This window comes from Lichenostomus cassidix, chromosome 7, assembly GCF_008360975.1.
Source record: "Lichenostomus cassidix isolate B80296 chromosome 7, HeHo_3.0, whole genome shotgun sequence".
Classification (NCBI taxonomy): Eukaryota; Metazoa; Chordata; class Aves; order Passeriformes; family Meliphagidae; genus Lichenostomus; species Lichenostomus cassidix.
Window position 1 is genome coordinate 16,309,023 of NC_139488.1, and position 17,168 is coordinate 16,326,190.

Sequence of the window (17,168 nt, forward strand, 5' to 3'; positions counted from 1 at the left end):
ACAGAGAGAAGTCACCGAGCCACCTCCTGGAGGGGACAATGGAGTGCAGGGCACTGCTGCACTGCTGGAACACATGTGAGCAGAATGAAAGCAGTCACCTTCTGTCCTTAAAGCAAACAGCTCATGGCAGAGCACTCCCTGCTGCTTCTTCCACTCTTTCACACACAAGTATGGAAATTAGTGTATCAATCAAAACTTCCAACAAATTAGGAAAAAAAAAAAAAAAAGGATTTGAAGACTTCTCATCCTTATTGCAGAGAAGAACATTGCAGTGCAACTGAGTTTTACATTTTCAGTACAACTGCAAAAGTACCTTCTCATTAAAGAATGCGTTGGTTAAAATTGTCCTAACTCTGTACACAATACAGAATGGTTGGAGAATCTTGGAAATAAGGACTCTGAAGCCAGAAAAGTTTCTTGGGAGCAAACTATAGCAAGGTGAGTTATAAAGATAAAAATATGTCATAGAATCATAGAATATACTGAGTTGGAAGGGACCCAGGAACACCCAAGCCCAGCTCCCAGCCCTGCACAGGACCACCTAATATCATGAAGATACTGTATTTCTATTGTGGTAACAGAAAAATATGTCAGGAGAAAAAAACGTCCCCTACCCCATCCAGTCTGTGTCAGCTTGATATGAATCATTATGAATTCAGTATTGTAACCCAGAGATAATTCAGCAATGAGATAAGGGTTGTTTAAAAACTGTGTTTGAAGGCAGAATCTTGCTGGTTAAAAGGTGAGCTTCAAGAGAACAGCAAACTCATCCTCTCAGCTAAAGAAAACTACATCACAGAGGAGATGTTGCCAACCAGATGATTGTCACTAATAACACACAATCTGCTATGGCAATTTTTTCTGGTTTGTTTCTTTTTCCATTTTCAAAGCAAATCAAACCATTATCAGTTTGTGACAAAGAGTTTTTCATACCTGTTTTCTATTCACAATGCTTGTAGGTTTGTTTGTTTTGTTTCCTTTCTGTAAACCAAGTATCCGCATTTTCAGTCATAAAAGGAGAGAAGCAGTAACTATACAGAAAATATTCCCTTTAATTCCATGCTATAAGAAAATGTGCCTGCCTCTATCCCAGCCTGTATCAGTTTCAAGATGTAAAATACATTTGGAACATGTTGTTAAGTAGGTCTGTACTTTGCATTTGATAGGGATAGTAGCACTATGTCAGACAAAGCAGAGCAGTGCTATCTCTCCTGTCTTCTTCTCTTGCTATCACTCCAACCTCCCAGTCCAGTGTGACGTCCAGAACACTTTACCCAGGTCTTTAACAAGGCTTTCAGTCTTTCTGCCTGAGGATTTTAGGCAAATCTAGGATTGATACACCACTACAAGATCTCCTCATGAAACTACCAGCTACACTCAGATTTGGAGAGGTAGAAGCTGCCCCCTTCTCCTGTGGCCTTCACTATAACCCAGAGGCTCTCAATACTCCTAAAAAAAGTCTTCATGTGCACAGGTCTTGCCTAGTCACAACTCATTGTCCCATACTAATGCTGATCACCTCTTCTTACCATTAACCGTAGGCAAAAAACCCAGTTCAGACATATTTCAGTGAGTATCAGACTGTGTAACCAAATTGCCTGTTCTCCTTTGTCACTAATTTTACAATGTATGTGTCACTGAATCTGTCAGTAAATACTTTTTGCCACAAATGTGCCTAATATTTGTGTACTGAGATACATTTCCAGACCGTTCACAAACACAACAGGCAAAGAGAACTGACATTTATTACAGCATTTTTGTTCCTATGAGAATTCAAGAGTCTCCTTTTCATTGTATTTAGTGATCTCATAGCATCTGTGGTGATCTTCTTTAGGCTTTGATTTAAATGATTATAAGCAATAATTCAATTTCTCAAGCAACAACACTTCAGTGAAAAGACAAACCTTTATTCAAAAAGGATGCAGAACAACAATATTTCAAGGTTATTCCTACTCTCAGAAATGCTTCCTTAAGCAGCTGTGCTGAGCAGGGCAGCTGTGCTGAGTTACCTTGATGAGGAGCCATATAAGAGCTGGGGAGGGAGTGGCTTGTTTTGCTCTTGTGTGGCTTGGCATTGTTCTAGGTGTGATGTGGCTGTGTCTCTGCACTGGTTTCCAGGTACTTGTTCATTTTAATCTACAGATGTGGTGTGGGGCTTGTTTTTTTTTTCTTTTTAATAGCTTCACTGTGGTGGTGACCATGGAGGGTTCTTTGCTAAAAAACTTTCTTTGGCTTTAGTATGGGGTTGACATGAGAGGCTATGTCTCTTCTGGAGCTGCTGGAGGAAGGGTAGAAATCTGTGCTTCATCCATCAGGAGATGTCATGTTTTATTTTCTATCTTGAGCACCTTGTAATGCATAGAGTCATAGAATGCTCTGTATTGGAAGGGACCTCAGAGAGCATCTTGTTCTCCCTGTTGTGGCAAGGGGTGCTTTTCCTTTTAGACCAGGTAGCTCAGATCTCCATCCAGCCTGCCCTCAAATGCTCCAAAGGGTGAGGCATCCACAGCTCCTCTGGGTGACCTCTTCCAGTGCCTCACCACCCTAACAGTAAAGAGTTTCTTGCTAATTTTGCATCTAAATGTACTTGCTTTTTGTTTAAATCTGTTGCATCTTTTCCTGTCCCTTCATGCTCTTATAAAAACAAAAACCAAAACCAAGCCCTCTTCATCTTTCCTGTAGGCCCCCTTAAGTTAGGTGCTTTAAGAGAGCGAAAGGCCTGTGTGTCCTTCCCCCCCATTATTGTATGCTGCTGTTACTCAGAAGATTTTTTTTTTTTTTTTTAATACCTAACAGGAAGAGTCACTAAGAAGGAAAATGAGAAGATCCTCTGGGTGATGTAAAACTTGTGTCTGGCTACCAGGACAAACAAATGTGGTGAGTAACATATTCTGAATTCCTCTACCTTGTATTTACTTAGACGTTCTGCAGTAAATGATACAAAAATACATCAAATATATCTGCCATTCATGAATGCATAATTAAAAAAATACTTTCTAAAGGAAACTCTTCTGCTATTTATTATTCAATGACTACAAGTGTTTACTTTCATGTTCTTTAAAAACACTAAAGCAGAGTTCAAAATGCATCCTGAGCTCCCCATTTGCTCCTGGTGCTTCATTGGTACTTGTGTGAATGTCAGCAGGGGGCTGGGGGAGCACCTTCCTTCCTCCCTCTGCAGCTCAGTAGTTTCTAAGGGTGAATAAAAGTCAAAAAGAAAATGAAAGCAAGAGATATCTTAACTATTACTATAAACAACCAGTGAATTATTATATGTTTGCAAAGGTGTGGATTTTCTCTCTAGTAAAATCAGGTTGTAGAAATGAAAATCTTGACTGGGTTCTGCTGTGGTTGAGATGGGCGAAATTTGGATTTTGGAAAGAATTTCCCTCTCTGCATTGCTCAAGTGGCAGGAATGGGCTTTGCTTGGAGGTTTTTTGTTTTTTTTTTTTTTTTTTTAAATGAAGTTGCAGAGAGCTGTACAATGAGTATCTAAAAAAAATCTTTTTCTTGCTGGTGGATGCATGTTAGAGTGAAGATAGGGTAACAGAACACCTGGGGAAAGGAGATGACCTTCTACTGGAAATAATGGATGTTGTGCAAGCCTTGTGCAAGGCTGAGTGCAAAACTTGTGTTTTGACCTTTATTTTTGTTACAATTTTGCTGTCTCTGTTGAGAGTGTAAAATTATTTAGTTATGGGAAAAATTTTTCTTTTCAAATGTGATTAGAAACCAAGTAAATCCATAATTCTCATTTCAAATGAAAAAAATGCAGAGTGTTTCTTTGGAATATTTTCTTCTTGGGGGGGAAAAGGATTTAATTGCTTTTTTTAGAATCAATTTTGGTAGTTTTTTCAAAGGTTTGACTGCTCTGACAGCACTCTCTTCATGCAACAGTATGAAGGCAGTTTGTATTCAAAAAAGTGAGAGAAATATGTATTTTACAACTTATTAATAGTTGGTTTATATTGATTGTCCAATACTAAGTCAATAGAGGATGTGATGCTATTTTAATATTGGAAGATCTGCTAGGGTTGCTATTTAATTGTCTTGTATTTGCTCTAATGCATCATCTCAGAAGAGACTTAAATAATGCCAAGAAAAGGCTGTGAATCTTGGACTCTGTACTAGGGGAGGGGTTGTCAGAAAAATGGGATCAAATCCTCAGTGTGAACTTGAGTGTTCTACATTTTTAAAAAAGAGATCTCAGCTTCCCCTTCTTTGCTTTTCTTGAAAAGGTTTGTCACCAGAGAGATCTCAAACTCTGTGCCTCTTTCCTGTTAATTCCCCTTGGCAAAATCAGGGCAAGTTTTGACATCAATTACATAACTTCAAAATTGACTTGCAAGTCCTTGTTTCCAGTAGATTGTCTAACATGTTCTAGTGAATTTATGGTGTTTAGTGCCTGAAGCAGTTTAGATACTTATGCGTACACATTTTTGCATTTTAAGTGTGTTGCTGTCTTAAAGAGGTAGAGAAGCTGTAAAAGACCTGTAGGGAATCACTTGGATCTTTCCCGGGTCAGAGGAAGGTGTAGTGGGTGGGTGGAGCTCAGTGGAGAAGCCCTGCAGTCTCACAGCTGGAGCCTAGGTTGTGCAATGAGGACACAAGAGAAGTTATGCCCTCAGCTTGGCTCCTGTTGGAATCTGGGAGTCATTCCTGTAGCTGATTTTCATGTAATTGGTGTTAACAGCAGTAATTGCTAGCACTGGGCTGAGGTTAATAATCCAAACCACTTGTGATTTCAAGTATCTGGATTTGCAAATATCTCCTTGAAGGTACTGATGAAGAAGGGACTCTATTTAAGGTATTTTATGTGAAATTATATTAATTTAAAGATGCTAGTAGAGTTTTGAGTTTTATCAAGTACTGAAGTACTATTGGACATTAATTTCTACTTAGTTGAACACATACCAGTGTGTTTAGTTTTTAGGTGGAGGCTGATTTTTTTTTTTTTTTCTCACAGAGGAGAAGAATCTTGGAGGTTAAGGATATATGACTTGGGTAGAAGTTTAGATAGAAAACTTTCTTTTCAGCTTCATGTAGAGCAACTTTTCAGCTTCAGGTAGATGTGTTTTAAGCAGCTACAGGTATGTCATATGCTATGATTCAGCATGTTTTAGTGAGCTGTAGTGTGTAATCAGTCATATTTCAGATTAATTGCTTGATTAAATTAGTAAAAATGCATACACTTTGCACTTTAGGCTATTTTAAAATAGCAGGGTGCAGTAATGACTCAAGCCAGTCTCTTGTATTACCTGCCTTATTAGAGTAATAATGTGCAGATCTTGTTTTGCAGGATGGTTGCAAAAGCTTCTTGACATGTAAATTCACTCCTGTTCTGCATGCTTTTATTGATTTTTACAAAAGAGAATTGGTTTGTTTGACCTACCTTATCGTGATTTTTTTTCCCTGTTTCCTAAGGAAATCAATATAATAAAGTAATTCTTTCCTGCTATCCTCTTCTTCACTAAGCTCTTCTGAGAACAGTCAGAAAATATCTCCCCTTCAATTATTTTAGACTTGTTTGCATTAAATCCTTTCAAAGGGACCCACGTAGGTGTGCTACTTTAATAAGGATGTCTTCCTGTGATATAAGCTAAATAAAATTTTACATTTAAGGTGAGTAAGAACCAGTTATGGAGAAAATTGTTCAATACATGTTCCATCCTAATTTCATTTTCCATGCAAAGCCTGCTCCAGCTCTAAAGTAGGATGAGAGTTTGATGTTACAGTATGCATAATTCATGGTTTTGGCCTTCTGTCTGCCCTTTTTTCTGGAATACTACATATTTAGATTAGGTAAACTTATTCTTGTCTCTTATCAATACAGTTTGTTTTCAAGCAATATAATACAACATACAGTGTAGCACCTGGAGAGTGAGACAGACAGCTGGAGCCTCACTTTGCAGAACAAGCTGTTTTCTCCCACAGAGTGCATGGGTCTCATTTGGGAAGTTCATCTGTGTTTCATTCTGGATATCATCTTTGGATGACCTTCCAGAAAGAAAGGGATGCTGGGCACCACCCTGACTTTATTAAACAGTATTTCTGTGTCAATTCAGTGGCAGCAATGAAAGCATCAATGACTAGACTGCACGGGGTGTTGATACTCATCGCATGTGGTCTGATCCAGAGCCCATCTCTGTTTTGAGCCCTTCTGTTCTTTGTGGTGTTATGTATTATCACTACTATAAAACATTTGGAAGTGTATTTTTTATTTTAATTCTCACAGACCTTCAAGACAATAGTTTAGACTAACATGCCTCTGAACTATTGAAAGTACAGCATGTGGAATAGGATTTGCCAAATGAAAAGTGGCAAAATTTGACATTGCCAGATGTTTCCAAATGGCATTCTTGTTCTTTGTAATCTCGGAGTGATCTGGAGTTGTGGTGAGCAGAAAAACCCTTCCTGCATTGAATTTGGTGTCAGACATTGCTTTGGAAATAAAATGTGCCCATGTGAGATGTTGCCATACTACAGAGAAGTAGCAGAATTTGAATGTGTCTGAAAGTAAATGTTTACTCTTAGCCTTTTACTTCAAAAGGATAATTTAAGATCATAATTGCTTCAGTAATAATAACAGGTTGTAAAGAGACCAAAGTAAACAATGGAGTCTTGGTTTTGGGAATTCAAATGCTGACCTTCATTTTAGATTCAACTCTTAATAGCATTCAAACTTTTAAAAAAATTTACAAATTTAATTATTTTTTTTTAAAAATTACTATCATCATTTCCATTTATAACAACATTTTGAAGTAAACGATCCTGCATTTTTCACAAAGGGAAATAATTCATTAAATGTCAACAAAATTTTAAATTTCAGTTACTTAGTAGTCTTTCTTTCAGTGTGATTTTTGTGATATCACAGTGAATTAACTGCTATGTTTTTCCAATTTTTTTTTTTAATTTGAACAAACTTTGCAGAATCCCCAGACTGATCCCCCAGAGTGTTGAAATGACAGAAATAATATTCACATGTTATATTGCTAGTCTGGAATCTAAACATAAAAATCATGTTTTCTAGTTAAAACTGTTTCTTTAATTTTATTTAAGATGATCTTTTGAGTCTTTCAGGTTCTTATTGGGTAGTCCTTTTACTCTTAATGAAATCATAAAATTCTAAGTTTAGAATAGCTGCAATAGCAATGAATTTTCACTTTGCCATACTGAATCTTTAGGAAAAAACCAAGCTACTCATGCAATTGAATGATGGAATGTTTGTTTGCTATAGGGGGAATAGTTCAGATTCTCCTACTTGTTTACAGTGGGGTGGGGAGATACTGTCTGTGCTGCCTGACTGCAGTGTCTGATTGCAGCACTGAGGCTGAGCTTCAGAGCTGGAAAAGAGTTTGTGCAGATGTACCTGCAAGGTGCAATGTGTTCTTCCAAATGCTTTTCCACGTGTTTTATAGTGTGCCTCCTGCTCAAATTTAGCCTCATAGAAAGCAAATTAAAATTGAGAAGTGTTTCTGAACTTATAAAATTTAAAAAAAACTTTGTCATGCCCAGATACTGTAGTTGCTATGAGTCTTGGATGCAGTAGTTGGGATAAATGACTGTGGAGATGCTTGCTGCTCTTAAATGTGGAATTAGCCTTCATCCTTCTGAAAACACTTGCTGAAAGACAGGAATTGGTCCCTGATGGTTAATTCACTGTCACAGACACTATAAGCCCATCCTTCCCAAAGAGATTTTATTTACCCATACAATTATTTGGAAAGAATAGTACTGTGAATGCTATTTCCATCAAAGGTCCTCTGCTTTGGTATAGATCCAAAGTCTATGAGTTTGTAGTGGAAGTTCCAATGTGGGAGTGCTGTTTGTTGTCTTGTCTGCTGTTCCTTAACTGTCCCAGAAAGTGAAATAATCGTTTAACACTGGAACTGCATCAACTGTTTGGATGAGTTATATGTTGCAGCTATCTGTTTTAGATCCCAAGATCCAATTTCTGGTGCTACCATCTGCTATATAACCCTCCCTACTGAGGTCAGGATTGTGGCTGTGGACTTGTCATGGACTCTGAATTCCATTAACTGGATGGTGGCTCTGCTTCCTTGTACCTAGTGTGTTTTAACTAATGAATAAATTTCACACTCCATAATGGAAATCCAATAGGCAGGGAGAAGCTTAAGGATATAAAATATACTGTTTATACAGCCCTTCTCAAAGATACTGCCTTCATCATAGGTGTCTGTAGTAAATATAGGCAAAGTACCACTGAGAAGAGGCAAAAGTGATAGCTGACTAAATCATAGTAAGTATGCACTGCAAGGCTGCTAATAAATACAATTCCTAGCTGCCATCATAGAGTAAATATTAAAATCTAGATATTTCCATGAGTTTGTGTTTTCAAAAACATCTTATTTCAATTTCTCCCCTGCAGCATTATACCTCTAATCAGAAAGGAAAATAGACACATTAGGTGAGGTTTAAGAGGGGGAAGAGAAATGCTTGGCTTTGTGTGGGAACAATTAGAGGCTGTAAATGCAGTAAGAATTTGTCTCATCAAAGATGAGTGTGCTGGAGAAGCTTGTTCTTTGCAGCAGGAGAGGAAAAGAGCTGGGGCAGTGCCTCTGTGTCAAGGTGTGCCTCTGCAATACAAGTTAATGTCTACAGTTATGATCGCCACTACTTCAGAAAACCTTTTGTTTTCCCATCCTAAACTACATTTGAATACCACAACAATGCAAAAAGACATCAGCAATAATAAAATAAAAATAAATGTATTTTTATTTAAGAAAAATGCTGGAGGGGTGAATTCCTTGCCCTCTAGTAGCTTGAGCTTTTAATATGCCCCTTAGCAGTAACACTGGGATGTAGCTTTAGTGGCTAAGAGGCAAACTTCAGTGGTTTAGCAGACCTTGAAAGTAATTGTGTGAAAGGCACTGAGGTACTTTGTACAAACTCTTGTGTATGAAAGAACTGCCATAATTTAAAAATAACTTTGTACTTCATTTGAAAATCTAGTTGTAATGATTTCAGCTCTTGCTTTTGTTGGATCTGTGACATAAGATAGCCTTGTTTGTATCTGTAGAATTCACATTAAAACCTGTTTGAAAATGCCTGTTGATTAGATCTCTGCGTTCATTCTGACTTCGGACAGTCCTGCTCTACACCCTGCAGCACTATTGTGTCTGTTTCCACTAAAAATAAAGTAGAATCCATTTATTACATCTCAGGATGACTATTGCTAGAGGTGCTAGACCTTCTGTGGACTTTAGGTTCCTCAGGACTAGCACTATTATTATAACTGTAGGATTGAGCTGGGAAATGCACAATAAAATGCAAGCAATGCAAAAATATGTTTTTATAAGTGTCTCTAAGCAGTTTAAAGTGGACAAAATTTGGTATAGGGAGCAGATATGGAAGAAGTTAAATGTAAAATGTTTTCTGCCTCTGTTGTCAGTCTGGAATGTACACTGTGCTCAACTGGTAGGCTTGGTTGATGATTCTGTATTGGATCTGTTGTGCAGCTTGCAAGGGCTTTTGTTTCCCTTCAAGTATTTTATTCTGCACTCCTTGAGTTCAGCAGCATGTCTCCTTACATAGAAATCACTGTCCTAATTTGAGACATGCACTTGCTGAATTTAGTACTTTGTAAGAGCAATAATCCTAAGTATGAATAAAAATTCAGCATTCTAGGCAGTAAGAGAAGCAATTCTTATATTCCTAATATGCTGTAGCATTTTTATAAGGTTAAAAAAAATTCAGTATGTCTTGAAGTAGCTTCTGAATGATAGTAGTCTTCAGCTAATTGCTTCTTTGACATCCAAATGACATCCTGTGTTGCACATTCATAATTCAAAATATGAAATGTGTTGCAAAAGAGAGAATTGAAATTGGTAAGAATGGAAATGGGATTTGGAGTTAAATATACAGCTTTTCAGAAAAAATTAGCAAGGAATAATGCATACATTGCTAGTCTTTATATTTGAGTATGTACCCAGCTAGAAATGAATGTATTATATCATGTTGTGTATGTTCTCATACTTAAAGTGGAAACCGTAGATATTTGTCAATCATTTTATATATAGAGTGTCTATTTTAGATCAGTGGGAATGTTTTATAAAAACAAAAAATCAATTTAGCCCCAAAGACCAAGACTGTCTTTTATTTAACTGCAGGTGGTGGAAATAGCCCTTGAAGACTTGCAGAACAAGTTCTTCCCAGTTATATCTGGGTTTATAATGTGGAAAAATACAAGCTTTTGCAAAAACTGTGAGGAAAATATATTGTATTATCCTACATTACACCCCTTGGATGGAGACTCAGGTTTTTAAAATCCATGCCACTCTGGGAAAGTTTGTTGCATGATGGATGGCTAGGAGAGCTCAGCTGTGGTGACTTTGGTGGCAGATGCATAGACAAAACAAATTGCTGTGCCTCAGTGCTGCTGCCAGGGATGTCCCACTCCCTCCTTCTCCTGGATTTCTGCTGGAGCAAGCATTCCTGAGCTGGCAGCTCTGAGCTGCCATGTGAGCCGGGGGTGAGGAAGTCTGTGGAGCAGGAGGGAGTTTGGATGGAAGGAGCTGGGCAGTCACAGGGTGGTGCTGGGGAAGGAGTGGGAGCACCTAGGCTGGAGCAGATGGGAAATAGCTGTTTTTCCTCTCAGCTTTTTGTGCCAAGGAGCTCTCAGCTCAGCTGTCTGGGAGACTGCAGAGTAGCTGGGCCATTTGGTGGCATCCAAAGAACTGCTTCAAGTATTCATTTCTTACTTCCTTCTGTCCATCCCTGCTTGCCTAGAGCTGCCAATTACCTGTTTATGAAATGTATTTAGTAAACTTGTACATTCAAGCAAAATTTGGCTTTCAGATTTGCACATCTTTATATAGTTATACCAGTTTGTGATTTTTATGCTTCTACATGAAAGACGGAAGAACTTGGTTTCATGTTCTTGATATCCATTTTTATCCATGCTGCATTACTGTTCAATCCTTTTTTGTCTGATTGGTTCATCTCTATTCCTGCATTTAAAAGGTCAAAAATGGCTGTAGTTTAACAGCCATTTCTTTCTCCATGTTTTTACTTTAAGTAGTTCAGCCATAGGTTTAGAAAAACCAGTGAATTCCTGGAGCAATAAAGAGAGCAAAAATCTATTCTTGGAGATGTTTGCTTTTCTTGATATACCTCATCTTTTTGCCTATAGTCTTTTGTCTGTAGTTATTAATTATAGTCAGGGCAACATTTTCAGTGATTAATTGACTACTTCTTAAAACAATAAGTCTGCTTAATAAGCAAAACACAATGAAAACTTCTATTTTTGTGATACCTTCTTTGGTAAGAAAGCTTCTAAGCACACTAGCAATTTTGGTGCCATAAAATGAGGAGAAATTTTCTCATAGATGTGTGATGTTTAGAGTAATAAACTGCTTGGTTTAAAAATGTCCCCACTCCAGTATTAACACATTTCTTGCTTTAGCCCTTGATTAAATCTTACACTTATTGGCATTCTTTAAACAGAAAAGGGGGAAAAAACCAATTGAATTGGACTCACTAGCACTGGGAGAAGGAGGTAAGAATTACAAGTTTGTATGACAACTGCCTTCCCAAGATCCTAGAAAGGAATGATAAACTTCAGAGGGAAGAAGGATGTCATCAAGCCAATCCCTTTCTTAATTTCACCATGGGATTGAGTTCTAGCCCCTGAATAAATGTGCAGCCCCCAGTGTTTGTCCATCTCCAAGTTGTGGTGTGCTTCGGGTGCTTTTTGAAAACTGTTGACTTCCACTGCATGTATAAGAGATTAGACATATTCTTACAATAATTTATACAAAACTGTATTTCAGATGTCTAGATATACCATCAATATATTAGTATTTTCAAGACAGTGCAAAGACCTTGCAAACCCACTTGCTGATGGGTAGAGTTCACTGGACTGCAGGTAGTGCTGGCTGAAGCTGAAGCCTGGCCAAGTGAACCAAGTCACCATATCTGTTTCCATGCCACAGCCTCCTCCCTTCTTTCTGCCTGTGTGCTTTCTCTGTATGATGGACCAACAGTACAAATGTCTCTTGCTAGTTGAAGGGAGATTTGCACAGTTCTTGAGCAGTTATGACTTTAGCCACTCTTGCCAAAATTAAGTACCTGAAGTGGCTGCCGTCTATGTACAGCATAATTTTTCCTGGAGTACTTTTTAGTCTTTTATTTTTGGTGCTTTGGATTTCTTTCAGCTCTTTTATCTCCCTCTGTCAGATAATTTCTCACTGCATAGTTTTTCATCATGTTTCTGCTGCTTCCACATCTTTTACTTGGGATGCAAATATAATAATACTTCAATATGGCATCATAAGTATTGGAAATCAGGCAAAACTAGTTCCATACTCTCGCCTTCAAACACCAGCTCCTTGTGATGACACTGCTTCCATTAAGCCTTGATGACATTTAACATGTCCCCAGCTCTATCACTTAACCCATTTTTCATTATTGTTTTTCTTCTGATTTTGGAAGGATGCAAGCTAAAAGCGCTGTAGTGTTTGTATTGATAGAGATATTTAAAGTGTCTCCAGTACTGTTAATAGCAGGGTTTATGCCATTTATCCTGAAATTTGCTTGTAAGCCTGTATGTCATCTAAAATGAATCTCTTTATAATACGGAAAATGAAGGCACTAAGCATCTTGCATATTGCCTGACCTACATCTTTCTCCCCTAATGGAGCTGACAGGTCTCTCCCAAGAATGCGACAGGGACATTATTTGTTTTGAGTGCTTCATGTAGCTTCTTGGGATCTTGTCTTACTGCTGTGCAAGACAAAACACAAAGACAGCCTGAGTGCATTCTTTAGAAATCTAATCAGAGATTAAACCAATCAAACTCAATACACCTTCATAGGACTTCTAGCAGAGCAGAGCTTCCCTTAGGAAACCTTAGAGTAAAACCTCACCATTGTAAAAGTGGATCTGGCTTGATAGGAGCAAGTGTTTCCATGGGTCTCTAACCATAACCCAGACAACTCTATTAAATACATCAAGGAAGAAAATTCGAAAATATGCTAGGATGTCTGCAGTCACTTGATTTGAATGCAAGAAAGAAAAAAAAAGCAGACAATTGAGTTTGCTCATGCTATAGTGAACCACCCGAATTCTACTGGGTTACTGGAAAGGTCTGTAACTACACCGGCAAACATTTATGTCCTCTTTCACTGGCAGGATGAAACTTTTATACAGGATTAAAATAAATGACATGTTGCATCACTAGGCAATAATTTCCCTCCCAGGATTGTCCTTGGCATCATTTGTCTGGTTCCTGAAACTAATCAAGGTGTAGGGAACAGCCAGAATATCCTTAGAGCTGTATCTTTAGCTTCGTGTCTGAAAACTTTCAGGTCATTTGTAATGTATTGTAGATGACACTTCTTATCAATAAAATTGACTTAAGCATCTTAAATCAAAGATACAATTAGACCAGAATTGGCACTGCTAATATATGTTAGTAATAGGATGGAAACCTCATTTTGTGAAACAGTAATTATTTGTAATAGTTTACAAATTAAAATTTTAGAATGTTATAATTGGTCTAATAATGTACTGTTGTTAATGACTGAAGCAAGCCAAGTTGATCTATGGTTAGGCAATAAAGCTCTTGGAAACGAATGGTCACAATAAATCAGAGTTTTGTAAGCTTTTTTAAGTTAGAGCCAGAGGATACTTCCTTAGAAAGGGATCTCAGAGAACATCACTAAAAGTGCTTTGTAGATATGATTTAGAGGATGGCTGTGTTGAGCCTTCTGCTGAGCATAGCAAAAAGAGATGACCTGTCTAGAATTCTTTTAAAGTTCTGTGTATTGCAGGAAACTTATGTTTAGTGAAAGCAGTACCTGTATTGTAAACTACATAAATGTTTGGATGTTTTAACTGCTGTTGTATGGTGATTCCCACAATTTGTCTCGGGGAGATTAAATGTGTTAAATGAATGACAAACAAAAACTAGAAAACAGTTTTATTTAGATATTTGGCAGAGAATTGTTGCTGGTCTTATCACTCAGTACTGTTACACTTCAGAGGTTCCATGTCTGACATCAAGAAGGTCTGTGAGGGGCAGAAACTTGTCTATGTTGGAGCTAAAAATGCTAAGTGTCAGAGAGGAATGACTTTGTGTCAAATACATGGTGTGAATTTGACCGTTCCTAAATGGGAAAGTATGTGGCTGCTTTTTTATTTTGCTGTTTTAAAAAGAAAAATAATTTGGTTTTTATCTATGAACAAGTACTTTGTTATTTTAAATGGAATCAGTTCTGCAAAGCTTGTTTTCCAAAGATTATTTATTGGTGGGGGGAAAAGTTCTAACATTGAGTTTCAAAGTAGAGAAAAATTCTACAATGTCTGAGAAGAAATGGCTCTATATAAATGTTTCAACTCTACAGTTCTGTTTATTATTTGGAAACAATTTTATTTTCAGTTTCTCTGACCAAAAAAACCCCACTTCCCTTTCAACAAAAACTTTGGTAATTTTTGTAATATTATCCTATTTTCTTCATAATTATCAGATGTAAAAAAATAAGCATTCCTGTTATTCAGACCAATGCTTTGGAAATTACATGTATATACTTCTCAGAATATTTTTTTGTTTTTAATAATCTTTGAGCTGTTTGGCAGGGTTCTTTTGTAGTGCATTCAGTAACACCCCTCATACTCACCAAAACAATCCTCAGAAAAATGAGAATCCCTGATACAAGTAACTTTCATTTTTAAGTTTCTTATATAGTCTGGAAAATAAGAATTGTTTATTGAAAAAGAAGAGTTATTCATTTGGTTAGATATATTGTTTGTGGACAATGTTGAATGTTTAATGTTAAAAATATTAGTCCTTACTTTCAATTGATTTAACATTGCCATACAAGAGGAATAAAATTTCACTGAAACTCATCATCAATTTTTTTAATAGCTTCCCCCTACGACATAGTTACTTATCTCTACTATAACAACTTTTGTGTTTTATATAAATGTTATACCTTCTAGTGAAAGATGTAAAAAAACCCAAAACCCTAAAAACCAAAAAAACCCTATAGTGAATTAAAGAGAGATGAGTTATCTTTTTATTGAAACAAATAGGATTTCTTTTTCAATTTAAATTGCCATCTGCATGTTAGCAAAAATATTCCAAATTTTTTCATAACCCTGAATGTAAATTACCATGGAGGAGAAAATTTTAAGAAATGCTATTCATTCCTAATAAAGAAGCTGCAAAACAAATCTAGTAGAAGAGAAATGCTTAGGAGATGAGAAAGCTCATACAGAGGCTGTGAAACACACGGTGATAGGTGGGAATTATGAGATGGAGGAGGAAGACAACATGTTAGTTTGGAGCCCCTTAGGGATTTTAATGCATGCAAATAAAAAGGAAAAATAAGAAGCCAAATATCCTGCAAGACAAACGCTTTCAGGGTTTATGGTTGATGCCATTTCAGGGAATACTGTGAAAACAATTTCTGTTTATTTCTGACCTAAATTTTTATTTTCACACATGACAGACTTTTGGCTGATCACTCAGAATATTTAGTTGCACTACTCTGATGTCAGACAGTTGTGTTGGGGTGTTAAAGTTGTTATAAAGCTAGACTGGAACAGGAACCCATGAGCAATCATGATGGGTCTGACCAGTGGCCCCTTACATCCACTGGTCTCTCTAAAAGTGCTCTTTACCACTACTGTTAGAGCAACATGGGAAAAAGCCCCAAGTCAAAATGGATAAAAATCAGTTGCTATTAAGCCTACAAATACTTTTGTTTTGCTGTTCTTGGAAATGCTTTGTTTATTGTGAATTTTGCTAAAGCATGGCTAATGCATGTTGAAGAAGAAAGAAAAAGAAAAATTTCTTCTGCTTTGATCAGAGCTGGACCTGCACAAGACGATAGTGAGGCTATTCCACAAAATCATAATTTTAAAATATAGTTTTGTCTCAAAGCCAGAATGTACTAATGCTTTCCATTAGTATATCAAGAGCATCCTGAGTCTATAGCCTTGGAGGGGATTCCCTTTCCTCTCTGCAGTCCTCATACCAATTTCCATACCAGTCATATTCAGCTTCCCTGGAGAACCATGCCTTGAACTACCCAAACACCTCTTCTTCTCCTTTGACTTTGAAATTGGGACAAAAAATTCCTGGGTATCCTGAGCTCTGACCTTATAGGATTGGCCTAATCTCACCTTGAAATAAGGGTCAGGAAGGGTATGTGTTCTTTGGGCAGTCAGTAGCAGTTACAGCAAGATAAGAACCAACTTCAATAAAGATAAATCAGAAAGAAAGAACTATCCCATGGATCTGCTGTGGGACTTGCAAAGAACTTGCTGGCACATCTCTGAGTAAAAATGCTAATACATACAGTGTGTTTATCAGCTTTGAGGTAGATAAATGATGGTAGAAAAGTGATGTGGGTACATGGAGAGGGAGCTGGCATATGCTAATTTAATTTTCATTTGAATCCCCCTATTAAAATTCAGTCAGGCTCAAAAGTATGGGAGGAGGCCTCTACATTTAAAAGTAGAATTTATTCCACGAAAAAAAATGACATTTCAAACTTCTTGGAGGTAAAAGGGCTGGAGAACAGAGGGAGGAAAGGAGCAATCAGCAGGTTGCAGATGTTTGAAGTGACAGCTCAGAGGATTTACAAATGTGGTTGCTCTGACTATATTGCTTGAGTCACAATGAAAAGTAATAGAAGTACAGTTGTTGAGAGATTGTGACTAAAGTTGATGGAATAGCAGCAATTCATTTAAACATACAAAGGATTTTGGAAATGGAAGAGCCACAGAAAAAGCAAATAAAGAAAAATAAATGAGAGAAACCCAGAAAATGGGTATGAGAGTGTCCCAGGCAGCTCAGGATGTGTCTGATGTACATTCTAGGGGAGAGTATTTACTAAAATATCAGGGCTGTTCATGTGGCTTTGCATGGTGAAGCATATTTTTCACTTTGTGCACTGGGGAGCAGCTGGGAGCATTTTCACTCCTACAAATGACTGCTATTCATACTCAACTCTTGTGAGGGTCTGTGCTCCTATAGGGAGGGAGAACATGCACAGACAAAGTTCCAGCCTAGATTGCCAAAGTCTAACCCAGCCCAACAAAGGACTTGTGCATGAAGCTTGAGGACTGTTCCTGCTGCTTGTGGGATCCTTCAGTAGTTCTTAATTTAACTCTTAATTTTACTGAAACGACTATGGGAT

General features: G+C 37.4%; 1 long non-coding RNA gene across 2 annotated transcripts in view; it reads left to right on the forward strand.

The window, feature by feature from the left end:
* The first annotated feature begins 2,004 nt into the window (after positions 1–2,004).
* Positions 2,005–17,168, forward strand: part of LOC146434627 (uncharacterized) — a 64,060-nt gene continuing 48,896 nt past the window's right edge. For both annotated transcript variants that reach the window (XR_014853282.1, XR_014853283.1), the window contains exons 1-2: positions 2,005–2,118; positions 2,797–2,877. This is a non-coding gene — a long non-coding RNA (uncharacterized LOC146434627). The remainder of the gene's footprint in view (positions 2,119–2,796; positions 2,878–17,168) is intronic.